The sequence below is a fragment of the Ctenopharyngodon idella genome, chromosome 17, assembly GCF_019924925.1.
Source record: "Ctenopharyngodon idella isolate HZGC_01 chromosome 17, HZGC01, whole genome shotgun sequence".
Lineage (NCBI taxonomy): Eukaryota > Metazoa > Chordata > Actinopteri > Cypriniformes > Xenocyprididae > Ctenopharyngodon > Ctenopharyngodon idella.
The window spans coordinates 6,773,620-6,791,013 of record NC_067236.1 but is presented as its reverse complement, the minus strand read 5'-3'; the positions used below and the strand labels follow the sequence as shown (position 1 = coordinate 6,791,013).

Genomic DNA, 17,394 nt, shown 5'->3' with positions numbered 1-17,394 from the left:
ATGTGTGTACGGAACACGACTCACTCTCGAAAATGCAATGATTGACAGCTTGGAAACCACAGCGACGTTCTGGCGTCTCTCGTGTTTGGTATCCGTTATTGTGACCAAAGTAGTATTACAGTGACAAAACACTCGTTATTTTCAGCAATTTAACTAAACACACTAACACCGTCGACGAAGACGACCTGTTTTGTTCATGCTTGTACAGCCTGTTTCACACAGCGCACTCTTTCTGTGTTGCCATGGTCACTCATTATACGCGTTTTCGGGCTTGTTGTTTAAGCTCGTCTTATAAAGCTAACGGGTTTATGGAGTTATTGAAGTGTGCAGACATGAATCGCGATATGTTGGTCTTATTTTCAGCATAAAGCATTTGGATTTATTTCGATTTATTATGGGTTTATTCTTGTTCGCTGATTTTTCTAGTAAGATCTGGCAACTCGAATTATATTAGTCAAGGCTCGTGCTTTCCCTGTGATTCACCGCGCATACAGAAGAGACACCTCCAATGCACCTTAAAAACGTCATTCATTAACAACTAGTTCAGTTCAGTTCCGTACACACTGCGTGGAATTTCTGTAAACGCGGTTGTCACTATTTTTCGGGAGTTAATTCGGTTGTACATGTGGTTGTCACTCCCGTATTTTATTGAACTGTGTGTGTACAGAACGCGATTAAGCACTAAAAGGCATTTATAATTGAAATAGAGACCTTTATACAGTAAATGTCTTTACTGTCACTTTTGATCAATTTAATGCATTCTGCACTGTAAAAAAAAAAAAAAAAAAAAAAAAAAACCTTTCATTTTTATAGAAAAGCAGCTTTGGTTTGCCAGAATAATTAAGTAAAAATAAAATAAAAAGGAAAATATATTTACAGAGCAACCTGTACATTTTACAGTTTAAAAATGTAATTTACAAAAAAAAAAAAAAAGTGCACCGTGTCATTCACACAAATACAAAACACCATCATGGTAACATAAAACCCTAATGTACATAACTGATTACAAAAACTAAGAAAAAAACAATTAATAAAATTGAAAAACTATCAAATGTGAAGTGTCAGGGATCTCTAGGAATGTCAGTTTATGGCTTTTTACTGTAAATTATAAAATGATTTGTTTTTTTTACTTAAAAATTTTACATTATTTTACTGTAAAATTACATTGGTGAAAAAAGTGTGTAGCGCCAAATGTATATGCACAGTCCAACGTCACAAAACACTTCTTAAAGTGAAATGATTTCTGTAAATCTAGTGATCAAATGTTGTGTGGGTCTCTGTTTTTAGTGATAGATGGTGACTAGTGGCTGGTCTGTGTGTGCAATTCCACAAACCTGGAAGACCTTCTGAACATATATAAGTAGTAGGCTTTTTTAGAAAGGATATATATATATATATATATATATATATATATATTTATTTATTTATATATATGTAGTAGGGAGAATTAATGAATTATAAATAATTTACTGCCATTGTAAAAATAACATGTAATCATGTAATCAATAAAAAGTAACTGTAGTGTGATTACGAGTATTTTAAAATGTAATGGAATCTTATAACAAGTACTTAATTTTTGGAATCTGGTTACATAATCCAGATTACATGTAATCAGTTACTACCCAGCTATATATATATATATATATATATATATATATATATAATTTATATATATATATATATATAAAACAGTTAGCAATAAGTTCAGTAAAATCACATCAGCTTTTTTTTTTTTTTTTGTCAACTTTAGGATTTTTAGATAATTTGTCTCATTTAATTTCCCAATTTTCAGTCCTTTAGCCTGTTTCATCCTGTGAATCTATACATCAGTTAAAATAATTGTTTATTAGTGCCCCAAGTAATTCTCCTAGGCTACACATACATTTACACTCACTTAAGTGCTTAACACTGCATATTCCTTTTGTGTGGCTTCATAAACAGGCATATTTAAAGAGCTCAGCTTGGACATTTAAACCCCCCTAAAGGCTTAAGAACCAAATCAATGAATTCCCACAGATAGAGCTTGTTGTCTTCTGCCCCCTACACACAGCCAGTTAATGGCGGCCAAACAGCCGTCAGGAGTCTAAGAGAAGTCAAGGTGAACCCCATCAGACACAGGCTGTGAGTTTAATGCTCTGCTCTTCGCTTGACACACACACACACACACACACACACACACACACTGATAGAAACGCACTGCACACAGCTGCACACAGAGATTATAGTTAATGCTCACGCTACTCTGTGGTCAGGCCCGGAGGAGGTTGACAGTTGTTTTGATCAGAGGGCGACTTGGAAGAAAGCGATGGAAGGATGGGGGAATGGAAAAGAATGAATGAGCTAGAAAAATTGGATGAGTTCAGAGATGATGTGTAAGATTTGATATGTGATATGTGGGTATTTCAATTACATTGCAAAACACCAGTGTAATGAGGTGTCCAAATTTTAAACCAAAGTGTCTTTGAAAGACAGGAAAAATACTAAATATATTATTATAATTTTAATACCATATTTTGTTTAATAATTTTTACTCTCATCTCTTTATTTTACAAAATAAAAATCATGTCTTTATTAATATTGTTATGTTAACATTCATGGCAATTGTTAATTCTGACTCTAAAATAGGCAGAGACGAAGTACAGCGAGATTTCTGACTAACTGATCCTCCACAGATGGTTTTCATTTGCTTGTGCATCAGGGTGTGTTATTAAGGCTGTTCTCATAAAAAGCCTGACCTCCACTTTGTCACCAGCCATTATAGAGATATAAACCAAAGCAGAAGCACTCCAAAATAATCTAGATCCCTTTTCTTACTCTTTCTTTGCCAACGTTAATGTGTGCTTTGCCCTATGTTTGTAGTGGAACACATCTGAAAGGAGGCGTATTATTGCTGCGGTTAATTATAAAATGCGTAATAATATCATTGTTGTAATTGTGGGAAGTGTGGCTGTGTTGCTGTGGTCATAATTAGAAGTGTGATTGCTGCTATGTATGTGTAATTTATCTTCTTTGTACAATAACACATTGTACAACAATACAACATAAATGTTTATTCAGTTTGTTCCTTTATTATGCATGAGTACTGTATCAGATTCTTAGTCTATATACACAATATAGATGGATGGATGGATCACCATTTGCTAGTGTTATCAAAGGGATAGTTCACCCAAAAATGAAAATTATGTCATTAATTACTCACCCTCATGTCTTTCCACACCCGTAAAACCTTCGTTGATCTTCAGAACACAAATTAAGATATTTTTGATAAAATCCGATGGCTCAGTGAGGCCTGCATTGCCAGCAAGACAATTAACACTTTCAATGCCCAGAAAGCTGCTAAAGAATCTTTTGTTTCGAATCAGTGGTTCAGAGCGTGTATCAAACTGCCAAAGTCACGTGATTTCAGTAAACAAGGCTTCGTACCACTGGGGGGCATTCGTGATCTCAAAACAACTAGGCTATATCATTTTTAACATCTTCAAAATCAATAGTTTGATCGCTGACAGCTTCACCAGATCCATCAAGTGACGGTCTTATTTGATTGTGTTCAGTACTTGCTCTGCAGTAAATCGCTGAGCCATTTCATGTTTAGCTAATGATACTTCCTATTCTTTCGTTTTCTGTCTGAATGAAACGTCACTTTATCATTGTGTATCAGACATTGCCACCTTGTGGAATAAAGGTGAATTGCACTTATTCCATCATCAAAGATTCAAATATTGTTGTGCAGAAAAAAATATATGTACACTGATACACACCTCGGGTCGTTAGTGACCCTATTCGGTTGTTAGGTCTGGCGTCACATGGCAGCGCTTCAGAGTCCAAATGCTCTATCTCATACCATAAGAAAACAACAAACGGTGCTAATATACACGCCAGTGTGGTGTAATACTACCAAAAAGTTATAATCATAACTTTTATCTCCATACAAAAATCCTAGATGGCCAGACAGTGATCTTCATGAAATCGTTAATATATGAATGTCTGTGACGCTGTGAACACTGAGACTGTTGTGTAGACTGTAAGTATTTTAAATGTTTAACTTTTTAAAATGTTAAATGTTTAATATGAATAAATAGCGCTCATAAACGGCCGTCGTGATGGCATTCTCAAGTGAAACGAGTCGAGGCTTGGACCCAGAAACGGCGTTCCTTACGTCACGACTTAACAAGTGTGTACAATTTTTATAAAAAATGAATGGGGAAAACAGGCATTCTTTTATAATTTTAGGATTTTTTTTTTCAGGTTATATTGTTTATAATGAATTGATTGAGGAATACTAAGAAGGTTGATACCTAACTTTAAAAAAATGAATGAGGAGGAGGGTAGTGAATGACGTCCCGGGTCGTTAAAGACCCGAGGTATGTATTTAAGGGTTAATTTGTGTTCTGAAGATGAACGAAGGTCTTACAGGTGTGGAACGACATGAGGGTGAGAAATTAATGACAGAATTTTCATGTTTGGGTGAACCAACCCTTTAACTCAACTTCAAGATTAACTAATGCATTTAATGCCCATTCAAAATCATTCACAAACAGATAAAGACATCGATAAGTATTATCTGAAGGACAACATGCATTACACTGCAGACAATACTTGACCATGCTGCTTTTCTGAGCCACTCAATGAAATGTGTTTCACTCAATAAAACCATTACAGAGACTGGAAGGGAGAATTATAGTGACCTCAAAAGATTGAGCTCACAATGAATTCTGCAGGGCTTCGAAGGGAAAGCGACGGAGAACACATTACAGCAGCTCCCTGTGATACATCCATCATATTTTAAACCTTAAAGGTCACCAGGTTTGGACTCTATGGCTAGATGGAAACTGTTGACCTTGACACATTGAAACTGTACACACGCACACACACATGCATACACACACAGGTGATGCATAAACCCGTATTATTTTTTAAATACAATACGGCCCACTTTAGAGTGCTCTGTGAGACACTAAGGCCTACATGATTTCATCACCACACACACAAACACTTCCCCCTTCTCACACACTCCATTTGTGAAATATTACCTAAGCAGGTGATTCAGTATTTTCCAGTGACTAACCGGTACTCACATCTGACCAGGCATTTTCCAGTGCTGTGAGGAGGGAACCTGCAGAGCTCTCCTGAACATGGCAGGTGAGAACACACATTTTACACACAGAAAATGTGTCATTTTCCATTAATACAGCAATATTTGCATTTTGAGTGACATTTTGTGTCCAGTCAGCTGCTGCCCGTCAGGCTGTTTCAAGGCCTGAAGAGAACATTATTGTTCGCCATATTGAAAAACATTGTTCATTCTCATTTTGCGTCACTGTTCCTGTGAAAAAAAAGAAAAGCACCGTATTGCTTCAGGAATGTTTTTTTCATGTCTTCCACTGGCTTCATTAAAATGAGCTCGGCTCTGTTACTCACTGCAGCAGCTGAGAGCTGACTGTATAACTTCTGTTTACTGCTTCTTTATAATGCCCTTTCTCTTTGGCTGCTTTCTTAGTCAGAGAAAAATCAAAGTTAAAGATGAACACAAAATCTGTGCACTCGACCGTATAGTAGAAAGTGGCATGCTGTGTTTCAATATGTATGCATGTTTCTGCTATTTTAATAATTCTGAAAGTGGCATGTAAAACTAAATAATATTAGTTGAGTTGTTTGGCTTTAAAGTAATAGTTTTATAATTTATTAACCTATATGTCATTACAAACCTGTGTGACTTTCTTTCTCCAAATAAATGTGTCTGAGCTGTTCTTTCTCATATAATGAAAGCGAATGGTGACCAAGGGCTGTCAAGCTCCAAAAAGGATTAAAAAAAGCACATGAAGTATCATAAAAGTGGCCCAAGAGACTCATGCACTCTATTCTAAAGTCATACAATAGCTTTTAAGGGGTAGTACACCCAAAAATAAAATTTCTGTCATTAGTTGCTTCACCCTCATGTCGTTTCTCTTTTTGTGTTACAGAAGAATACAGGTTTTGAAAAACATGAGGATGATGTAAATGATGACACAATTAACTGTATCACATAACCACTTCCTGTATTGGATGTGTGTATGTTGTTTACATTTTTTTTTTTTTTTTTTTGGCTACAGTAGGAATATGAAACTGTGTATAGTAACTATAAATTAATGTGACACACTTGACTCATTTTAATGAAGGTCTTTCACTGAAAATCTTTCCATTATACATCAGCATAACCTCTCAATCATGTCCATTTTAGGCCCAGTAACAAAAGCACCACCCTTAGCAGGTTCTCAAGTGTCCCAATATTAATGTGAATTACTTTGGTTTCTGAGCAACCAAGTGTTACATGAATAGCCTCTTTTATTCAACTCAAAAGTGAAGCAATATTTTGTATTCTTCCTTTTTTCCCTCCTCATGCCCATTCCCATATTGTCGCAAGAAGCCAATTTCCACATTTACTGTAATTCTTGCTGTAGTTTCTTTTACTGAAGCTGAAAGCAGTCAAGAGAGGACACGATTAGCACTTTAAAGTGGAGGGAAGCCCTGTTTGAATAAATTAAAGCAGTGCTGCCTGAGATATGAGAAGACAGACACTTACAGTAAGTGAAGAAACAGCCTTATTCACATTAATTCACATCAGCTAAACAGCTTAGTGGGTTTTGTACAATCAAAAATGTCTAGTGAGACATTAACAAAAGTTTGATGTTAGTTGCTTGTCAAAACCAGATAAAGTTGAGCATTTGGGATACATGATGCATTGGTATAATATTTTCAATACATAACATAAAAGAATAATCTGTTTATCGATATCAGCCAGAATTTTAATGTCGATGCATCCCTACTGAGTATAGATGGAATAATGGACAATTTTGTGAAATGATCTTCATGAAGAGTGTCATTTTCCATGCTTTTAAGCAGATGTCTTTCTCCTGTGTCCTGATGTGAAAGGTGGTGTTTTGATGCTCTGTTGTTTGCTCTGGTCAGCATGGTGCTGTTTCTTCTGAAATCACAGCTGCAGACACAAGCTGTGACCCCCTTACTCGCAATCACAGGGAGGCAAATGTCCATGAGGAAACTTTGATATGTTAGCCCTTCAAAAAGACAGATTGTGTCAACAAAGAGATACTTGCTGAACAAAAAAAAAAAAAAAAAAACCACACCATTGTGTTAAATACCAGAGGTAACTGTACTTTCTGTTTTTCTTATGGGATCCTAACTCAGAAACTAGGGAAAAGGTAACTGGAGAAACCTGTTTCTGGGGAAAAGGTTAGCTTTCAGCCTCCACTGGTCTGAGAATTTTGACAGGCCAGAGCTGTAGAGATGGTTATGAGCTCTGAGTATTGTCATTTCTGCTTCCTTAACTTCTCATTCTGCATAATTTCCAGCTGAGAGTGTGTGTGGATATGCATGAGAATATGTGCCTGTGTGATTTGTAAAATCAGAAGAGCTGCTAGCCTCATTTTCCATTCCTTTGATCTGATTGGAAGCTACTAAGAACTGGTGACGACCATCTGGAAAGTACCTATATTTATGATAGCATAACAAGAGCTGAAATGTCCATGTGGCATGCTTTGAACATCTGTTCCACACGTATTTTTATATTTCTGATTTTTTTTATTTATTTATTAATCTACTCTTATGGTGTGGGATGGTATTGATCATGTTTGGGAAGCGAATGGTTTGCATCGGAGAGCACAATGGTGACATTCCTTTTGTGCTCAAACCAGCAACCATTTCTAGACCTGAGTTTGTCGGCGTTGAGTGAAGTTGCCCAGAGATGGGTTGGGAGGTGGTGCTAATTAAATTGTAATTTAATTTTATTGTCATTTTCTGGCCATAATCGCTTGAGGTTCATCACAATTAGCTAACAGTCAACTTCCTTAAATACTAAATGCTTCCAAAACAATTTTAAATGCTATAGGTGCAGTCCATTGTCTGTTGTCAGTAGTGTAGAGATGTATGAAGCACAGTTACTTTCAAACCAAGAAGCTTTTTGATGGCCGTTGCAGCAAATCCACATGACCAACTTGAAACTATTGAGTAACCTTTCACTGTGTTAGTTCACCTAAAAATGAAAATTCTGTCATTAATTACTCACCCTCATGTCGTTACACATCTTCGGAATGCAAATTAAGATATTTTTGATGAAATCCAATGTCTCAGTCAGGCCTGCATTGACAGCAAGATAATTAACACGTTTTTAAATGCCCAGAAAGGTATTAAAGACGTATTTAAAACAGTTCATGTGACTACAGTGGTTCAACCTTAAAGGATAATTCTACTTTCAAATAAAAACTTCCTGATAAATTACTCACCCCCATGTCATCCAAGATGTCCATGTCCTTTTTTCTTCAGTCGAAAAGAAATTAAGGTTTTTGATGAAAACATTCCAGGATTATTCTCCTTATAGTGGACTTCAATTGGCCCCAAATGGTTGAAGGTCAAAATTACAGTTTCAGTGCAGCTTCAAAGGGCTTTAAACGATGCCAGACGAGGAATAAGGGTCTTATCTAGCGAAATGATCAGTCGTTTTCTAAAAAAAAAAAATTATATACGTTTTAACCATAGATGCTCGTCTTGAACTAGCTCTCTTCTTCTTCTTCTCTATTAGAATTCCGGCAGTGTAGACATGTATTACTGCCCTCCACAGGTCAAAGTTTGAACTAATTGTTATATACTTGCACTAGCATATTGTATATGACAATTTAGTTCAAACTTTGACCTGTGGAGGGCAGTAATACACTTAGCAGCGTACACTGCCAGAATTCTAATAGAGAAGAAGAAGAAGAGAGCTAGTTCAAGACGAGAGTCTATGGTTGAAACGTATATAATTTTTTATTTTTTTTAGAAAATGACAGATCGTTTTGCTAGATAAGACCCTTATTCCTCGTCTGGTATCGTTTAAAGCCCTTTGAAGCTGCACTGAAACTGTAATTTTGACCTTCAAACGTTTGGGGCCAATTAAAGTCCAATATAAGGAGAATAATCCTGGAATGTTTTCATCAAAAACCTTAATTTCTTTTTGACTGAAGAAAGACATGGACATCTTGGATGACATGGGGGTGAGTAAAATATCAGGACATTTTTATTTGAAAGTGGACTTATCCTTTAATGTTATGAAGTGACGAGAATACTTTTTGTGTGCCAAAAAAACAAAATAATGACTTTATTCAACAATATCTAGTGATGGGCGATTTCAAAACGCCGATTCATGAAGCTTTGAAGCTTTACGAATCTTTTGTTTCGAATCAGTGGTTCGTAGCGTGTATCAAACTGCCAAAGTCACTTGATTTAAGTAAACGAGGCTTCGTTACGTCATAAGTGTTTCAAAACGTTTCGAAATTTCAATGGTTCATGTGACTTTAGCAGTTTAATACACGCTCCAAACCACTGATTCCAAACAAAAGATTCGTAAAGCTTCGAAGCTTCATGAAGCGGTGTTTTGTAATCGCCCATCACTAGATATTGTTGAATAAAGTCGTTATTTTGTTTGTTTTTTTGCCGCAAAAAAAAAAAAAGTATTCTCGTCGCTTCATAACATTAAGGTTGAACCACTGTAGTCACATGAACTGTTTTAAATATGTCTTTAGTAACTTTCTAGGTATTTAAAAGTGCTAATTATCTTGCTGTCAGTGGAGGCCTCAATGAGCCATCAGATTTCATCAAAAATATCTTAATTTGTGTTACGAAGATGAACGACGGGTGTGGAACAACATGAGGGTGAGTAAAAAATTTTCATTTTTGGGTGAACTAACCCTTTAAAATGAATGGATATTGAAAATTTGAAGAACTACAGTGACATAAATTTATTTGATTATTTATTTAGTTAGTTAGTGTGTGTGTGTATATATACTGATGAGCCAAAACATTATGACCAGTCACATGCGAAGTAAATATTGTTGATCATCTCCTAACAAGGTAACATATTAAGGTCTATGTAGATGTAGATTAGATGGTAAGCAATCAGTTCTCGTAATCAGTGTGTTGGATACAGGAGACATGGGCCGGAATAAAGATCTGAGCGCCAAATTGTTATGACACAGAGACTGGGTCAGAGTATTTCTGAAACGACAAGACTTATGAGTTTCTCCCGGTCAGCAGTGGCGAGAATTTACCAACAGTAGTCCGAGGAGGCACATCGATGCATGAGGGCAGAGAAGGCTATTCCATCTGGTTCGAGCCAACAGAAGGTATACTGTGGCACAAGTCACGCAGAAATTTTAATGATGGTTTATGGGAGGAGATCAATCAGTGTGCCTATGATGACCCCTGTCCACCATCGAAAGCACCTCTGATGGGCACACGAGCATCGAAACTAGACCTTGAAACAGTGGAGGAAAGTCATCTGAGTCACATTTTCTTTTACATCACATGGACTGCCATGTACGTGTGCACGGTTTACCTGGGGAAGTGGTTGCATCAGGATGCACTGGGACAATGACAAGCTGGTGGATCGAGCGTGATACTCTGGATGATGATCTGCTGGGAAACCCTGGATCCAGCCATTCATGTGGACATAAATTTGACATGTGCCACCTACCTACAGTACCTAAACATTGTTGCAGACCAGATAGACCCCTTCATGACAATGGTGTTCCCTGGTGGAAATGGCCTCTTTCGGCAGGATAAAGCACCCTGCCGCACATATATATGATGTGCATTGCAAAAAAAAAAAAAAAAAAGTTCTTAATGAGCAGTTTTGTCTAATCTTCCAGTAAAAATTTAAAACTAGATGAATTTACCTTAGAAGCAACAATGCATAAGACATTAAGACTTGTTTTCATAGACTACATCTTGAATGTTAGTGTTTTTTCAGTTTTCAGAAAAAAACCCTCCAAAAAACCTTATTAAATAAAAAAGATACTTTTTAGATACTGATGCTATTGGACAGGGTTTGAGCAGCATACTGTACTGTTGCTATAGTAACCAAAGATGAACGCGATTTCTGTCAGCGGGTGTCTAGTAGTGCATTCTGGCGCAGACTTTTGTGGTTACTCACACATTGTTTGAAAACACTGTTGAAATGCGTGTACCGGTGTGCAAAAAGAAAATAGCATGTCCCTCCTAAAACCTTTTGTTTTGACTTTCTTCTTTCATTGAGGGTATCAAAGACTTAATTAGGGGGTCAGACCCCACCATAATTTGCATCTTATTGAGGATAGTTTTAGTAGTATTAGTACCAAGATTAATCTCTGTATTTTAAATAACTCACTTTTCATACAAAATGTCTCTTGCACCTGTACAATCTAATATTTTACAACAGGAGTTTATTTGATTGACAGCTAAAGAAAGCCTACCCGTGCTAATGGTCATAATCGCTATGCTAATGACAGGACGTTATTCACAAGGAGGTGAAAGCGTAGGCTGCAGTCTCTCTCTAAGAGAGGCTGCAACACAGGTTAAGAACAAAAACTTCAGATGCAATTATAACACTCCTGTTAAGAGATCTATTCAGTGCCTGCCTTCATTTGAATAACCACAGAATGCAGACAGTATGTTAAATCACAGTCTTTGATTTCTGTTAAATATCAGAATTAGGCCTACAGTATGTCTAGTCAATTAAAGGTTACCTGACTGCAACATGCTGGACTAAACTTTACTTAAAGTCACAATGAAACCAAATTGACCATTCTTATTTTTATGGAATATTTCAGTATTTATTATAAAATATTTATCTGTGCGCATTGTTATTTGGGGCAGTTGTGGCCTGATGGTTAGAGAGTTGGAATTGTAACCCGAAGGTCTTGGGTTTGAGTCTCAGTACTGGCAGGAAATGTAGATGAGGGCCCAAATTCCAAGTATGGGACACCATACTTGGCTACACATCACTTTGCTTTTTCACTATTTTTGTGTCCTTATAATCTTTAATCAAAGTAACTTCCCTATTCCAGCAACATCTCTTCTTTTCTCTGATGACATATTTATTGGCGTGAGGATGGGACAACCCGTCACTCTCATGAGATCACAGCAATAGCAAACCACAACGATCCAACCAATTCCAGTTGGACAAAATCAAGTCCCGGCCTACATTTTTTCATATTTGAGAAGCAAACTCTGATATATGTCAGAATAGGGGGAAAAAAAAGATTATCTCAACTTCCGTTTCATGCCGACTTTAAAATACTGAAAAATAGTCTATCCTCCATATTTCGACAAAATGATCTGTAACCTCTCCTCGCTCTTCAGAAGAAAAGTGATCGAGCACAGGTGAATTTTTCCAAGAAATGAACTAGATTTCTGGTGAATGCTGTACCTCAATTGAACGACTCACCATGCCATGCTAAACGAGAGGGTATCTGATAATTATGGTAATTATCTTTTAAGTAGCCGAGCCCGAGACCATTAAAACGTTCTTACATAAATATGAAAAAGCGGTGCTGCGGAGCTGACAGCTCCTGTGGTCCTGCATGCCCACTCAAACCTTTCTGCTCAACAACCCTTTGCCCTTTATTCACATATACATGCACAGACAGTTACACAAAAATCTCTTCCTTCATCCCATCTTCCTTTCTCCTCTATTCATCTCTGGTCCCTTCTGCACATGACAGACCACAGCTGGCTTTGAGTTCTGTCCCCATTACTCCCCGTCTTTTCTTTCTGTTCACACACACTTGCTCGCATACACGCACACACATACACACACTCACATGTACACAAACACTGCAATTATCAAAGGCAATGAGACAGTTAGTTTGATGGATTGTCTATTATAAAGTTGCTGAAATAGAAAGACCTAATGGAAGTGTTTGAACACAGTTCATTTTAAAAAAAAAAGTTACATTTGCTACTTTTAACAGGAAATATTTTTACTTTTGCATGACCACCAGCTGTTTTCTTAAAGGGTTAGTTCACCCAAAAATGAAAATTATGTCATTTATTACTCACCCTCATGCCGTTCCAGACCCATAAGATCTTCATTAATCTTCAGAATGCAAATTTGAGATGTTTTTGTTGAAATCCGATGGCTCCGTGAGGCCTGCATAGGGAGCAATGACATTTCCTCTCTCAAGATCCATAAAGGTACTAAAAACATATTTAAATCAGTTCATGTGAGTACAGTGGTTCAATATTAATATTATAAAGCGACGAGAATATTTTTGGCGCACCAAAAAACTTACGACTTATATAGTGATGGCCGATTTCAAAACACTGCTTCAGGAAGCTTCGGAGCGTTATGAATCAGCGTATTCATAACGCTCTCAACACACTGATTCATAACGTTCCGAAGCTTCCTGAAGCAGTGTTTTGAAATCGGCCATCAGGATATAAGTCATTATTTAGTTTTTTTTGGCGCACCAAAAATATTCTCGTCGCTTTATAATATTAATATTGAACCACTGTACTCACATGAACTGATTTAAATATGTTTTTAGTACCTTTATGGATCTTGAGAGAGAAAATGTCATTGCTCCCTATGCAGGCCTCACGGAGCCATCGGATTTAAACAAAAATATCTCAATTTGAACTTTCAGTAGTCATTGCTCCAGTGTCACATGATCCTTCAGAAATCATTCTAGTATGCCATGCTTGATGCTCAAGAAACATTTCTTCATCTTATCAATGTTGAAAACAATTTGCTGGTTAATATGTTGTGGATTTTTTCAGGATTCTTTGATAAATAGAAAATTCAAAAGAACAGCATTTATTTGAAATAGAAATCTTTTGTAACATGTCTTAACTGTCACCTTGGATCAGGTAAAAGCATCCTTGATTAATAAGAGTATTAATGCATTTCAAAAAATAAGACCCCAAATGACCCCAAACTTTTTAATGGTAGTGTATGTATCCTTGTGTTGTGATTTTCAGGTCTAGATGAACAGATTTCCCAAATTGTTATACTTTGAACAAATGTTGGTCTCACCAACATAGTTTATATGACCCTGTTCGCAGTGTAGACTGCTTTGTTGATTACAGTGAGAGTGATCTAATTTTGTTGAGTCATGCGGACTGTGTAGGTGTATGTGAATACATTATGGTGAAGAGAGAGGTGTACAGTTTTATCTATCAGTAAATAAATGAAACAAATATAAGTTTTATGCATTACTTATCTGAAAATGTTTTTAAAAATTATTCCATCTATACCCTCAAAATTGCTGATGGTCAGATAAAAGCAGATGAACACACACACACACACACACACTTTTCCCCCCACATACATACAGAGTCTGTTTCCTGAGCAGGTTCTTTGCGTTTCTCTCTCACAGAGAGGACAGGAAGGTCATCAGTGGTGGCAGGAGGTCATGTACTGTAGCTGACTCAGTCCTGAGGGGTCAGTGTTTGGCTGGTTAGCATGGCCCAATTAGCCCTTGCTCATAAATGTCAAAACTACACCATCCAATGCCCTTTTTTTAATCTCTTCTTTCTTTCTTTTTTTTATCAACATGTTTTGTTTTGTTATTTGCTAGTATTTACTGAAAATGTGTCTTTTTTTTTTTTTTTTTGAGAGCCCTTAAAAGCATGTAAAATGCATTCCCTCTGCTGCCTTTGACAGCAAAGCTCAAGATAGTTGCTAGTGGAGGGTTTCTTTATGTGTGCATTCTTGTGGTGCCATCAGCCAATCAACACATTGCCACACTTTGGTTGAACCACTTTAGGTGTCTGCAAAAGCAAGTATGAGTGTTTTGTTCGGTGTTTTCAGTCATATTTGGATTGGTTAAAAGGTAGAGGGGCATAAAAAGAGCAAGTAATCAAATGCAAGATCTACAGTTAAAATAAGTCTGTCTATACAGATGTTGCATGTCTTACAGAGTGGAGAAGGTTCACTCACATCCTTCGAAGTTGTTAGCTATGTGATTTATTTAGATCTTATGCTGCCTGACTCTCAAAGTGATATCGTGGAGAGGAATATTCTGTTGCTGTGAGGTTAGTTTCTGCATGAGCATCTGTTAGTCTGTATGTTTCCCATTTTAAAAAAACATATCTCCAGAAAGCTAATTATTATTAAATTAACAAACAATATAGAGACATAAATCAAGCATTATGGTAATTGTATATTCTTACCACATTGGTATTTTTCTACCAATGTGGTATGAAAAATAAACTTAACTGAAAACAAGTCTTGATATCTTAGGGATGGTTATCTATTTTAACTGGAAAACAAGGCAAAAATAAGATTAAGAAGTAAGAATTTTTTCATTGTCAATGCAGGGTTATTAATGGATATATGTCTTGTCATGGCATTTATAGCTGCATGTGTTTTTACAGATTTCGCCATAATAATGGTCAAATTGACAGTGATAAGAGCAGACCCTTTGGGAACCGATGCCGATGTGTATATAGAGAAATACTTTGCTCTAAACACACACATACAGTACCGGTCAAAAGTGTGGAAACATTATTATTATTTTTAATGTTTTTGAACGAAGTCTCTTATGCTCATCAAGCCTGCAGTTATTTGATCAAAAATACAGAAAAAAAAACAGTAATATTGTGAATTATTATTACAATTTAAAATAATGGTTTTCTATTTTAATATACTTTAAAATATAATTTATTTCTGTGATGCAAAGCTGAATTTTCAGCATCATTACTCCAGTCTTCAGTGTCACATGATCCTTCAGAAATCATTCTAATATGCTGATTTGATACTCAGTTATTATCAATGTTGAAAACAGTTGTGTTGCTTAATATTTATTTGGAACCTGTGATACTTTTTTCAGGATTCATTGATAAATAAAAGGTTAAAAACAACAGCATTTATTCAAAATATAAATCTTTTCTAACAATATAAATCTTTACTATCACTTTTTATCAATGTAACACATCCGTGCTGAATAAAAATATCAATTTCTTTCAAAAAAAAAAAATGAAAGGAAAAAAATTACTAACTTTTTGAAGTGTATATTGTTACAAAATATTTCTATTTTAAATAAATGCTGATATTTTTTTTTTTACTTTTTATTCATCAAAGAATCCTTAAAAATTGTATCACAGGTTATAAAATAATATTAAGCAGCACAACTGTTTCCAACATTGATAATAAATCAGCATATTACAATGATTTCTGAAGGATCATGTGACACTGAAGACTGGAGTAATGATACTGACAATTCAGCTTTGCATCACAGAAATAAATTATATTTTAAAGTATATTAAAATAGAAAACCATTATTTTAAATTGTAATAATATTTCGCAATATTACTGTTTTTTCTGTATTTTTGATCAAATAACTGCAGGCTTGATGAGCATAAGAGACTTCGTTCAAAAACATTAAAAATTGTAATGTTTCCAAACTTTTGACCGGTAGTGTACAAATGTAATATGTACAATACTTGCCTGCATATTCTGTTGGACATATGCCAAATTTGAAATGTTTTCAGTTTAATAATTTAGCCTGTAATGCTTTTTTGGGGGGTTATTTGAAGGTAATAGGAAACATTTTCTTCTGTACCACAAAAGCCCTGGATGTTGTTCGGTTTTCAACTGGGTGTTCTGACACTCCAAAGACATCTTGGGGGGTCATTGTCGTTTTTAAGACATTACACATGTAGTTATGATGATCTGACTCAATATGTGATAAAAGACATCAGCAGTGATTAATCGTTACTGTTAGTCTTAATGGAACATATTGGCAGAAAGCCTCACAGTCACAGCAGGAGTTCAAGTACAGATGTTAGGCACACACACAATGACCCAGTAATTGGAGTAATACTAAATCCCATGACTCCACAGCTGATCTGAGCTCAAATTGCTTGCAGCTGAGTACACTCCTTCTGGATCGGTTTGGTTTGTGTTTCTGGCTTGTCTTTGGGCGTGCTTGAACAAACTCAATTCCTACTCAGATATTGGCAACTATCATTGCTAACTTAGAAAATCTGTCACATTTTAATAAAATGGCAGCGATGAAAGTTTTATAAACTGTTTGGATGCCAACCGCATGGCAAATAATCAAGTTGTTTGTGGGACATGTCCATAGCTGTTGGTTTCCATTATCTAATTGGCTCTAAAGCATGTAAACATTCAAATATATGTATGAAAACAGATGCAATTTGTGCACACCAATATACAATATCACAAAATGTGCAGAAGTACTTTTATTCAGCAATGATGCATTTAATTGATCAAAAGCGACGACATTCAAGACATTTAGAATGTCACAAAAAAAACGACCCTATAGGTCGTTTTTCAAGCACCTTATTACGACCTATATTTACGTTTTAAAGTCATGTGCCCTCTAGCTGGCGTAAAAATAATGACAGTGTCATGTTACGTCTGTCATCATGAAATGACGTATGACTGTTGTTACCAATTAAAATGCGTCTTCATTTAAATGCAATGTGTGGACTTTTTACACCATTTCTCATATTTCCATTTAGCAAAACTCTTTTTTTATTAACGACTACCCCCACCCTAACCCTAAACCTAACCTTAGTGATTTATAGTGCATATACTCTTTATGAGCACATGCGTTCCCTGCGATCGAACCCACGATC

General features: G+C 36.0%; 1 protein-coding gene across 1 annotated transcript in view; it reads left to right on the top strand.

The window, feature by feature from the left end:
* Positions 1–6,436: 6,436 nt before the first annotated feature.
* Positions 6,437–17,394, top strand: part of slc8a1b (solute carrier family 8 member 1b) — a 110,503-nt gene continuing 99,545 nt past the window's right edge. The window contains exon 1 of the mRNA XM_051867950.1: positions 6,437–6,560. The gene's annotated coding sequence lies outside the window, so the exon portion shown is untranslated. The remainder of the gene's footprint in view (positions 6,561–17,394) is intronic.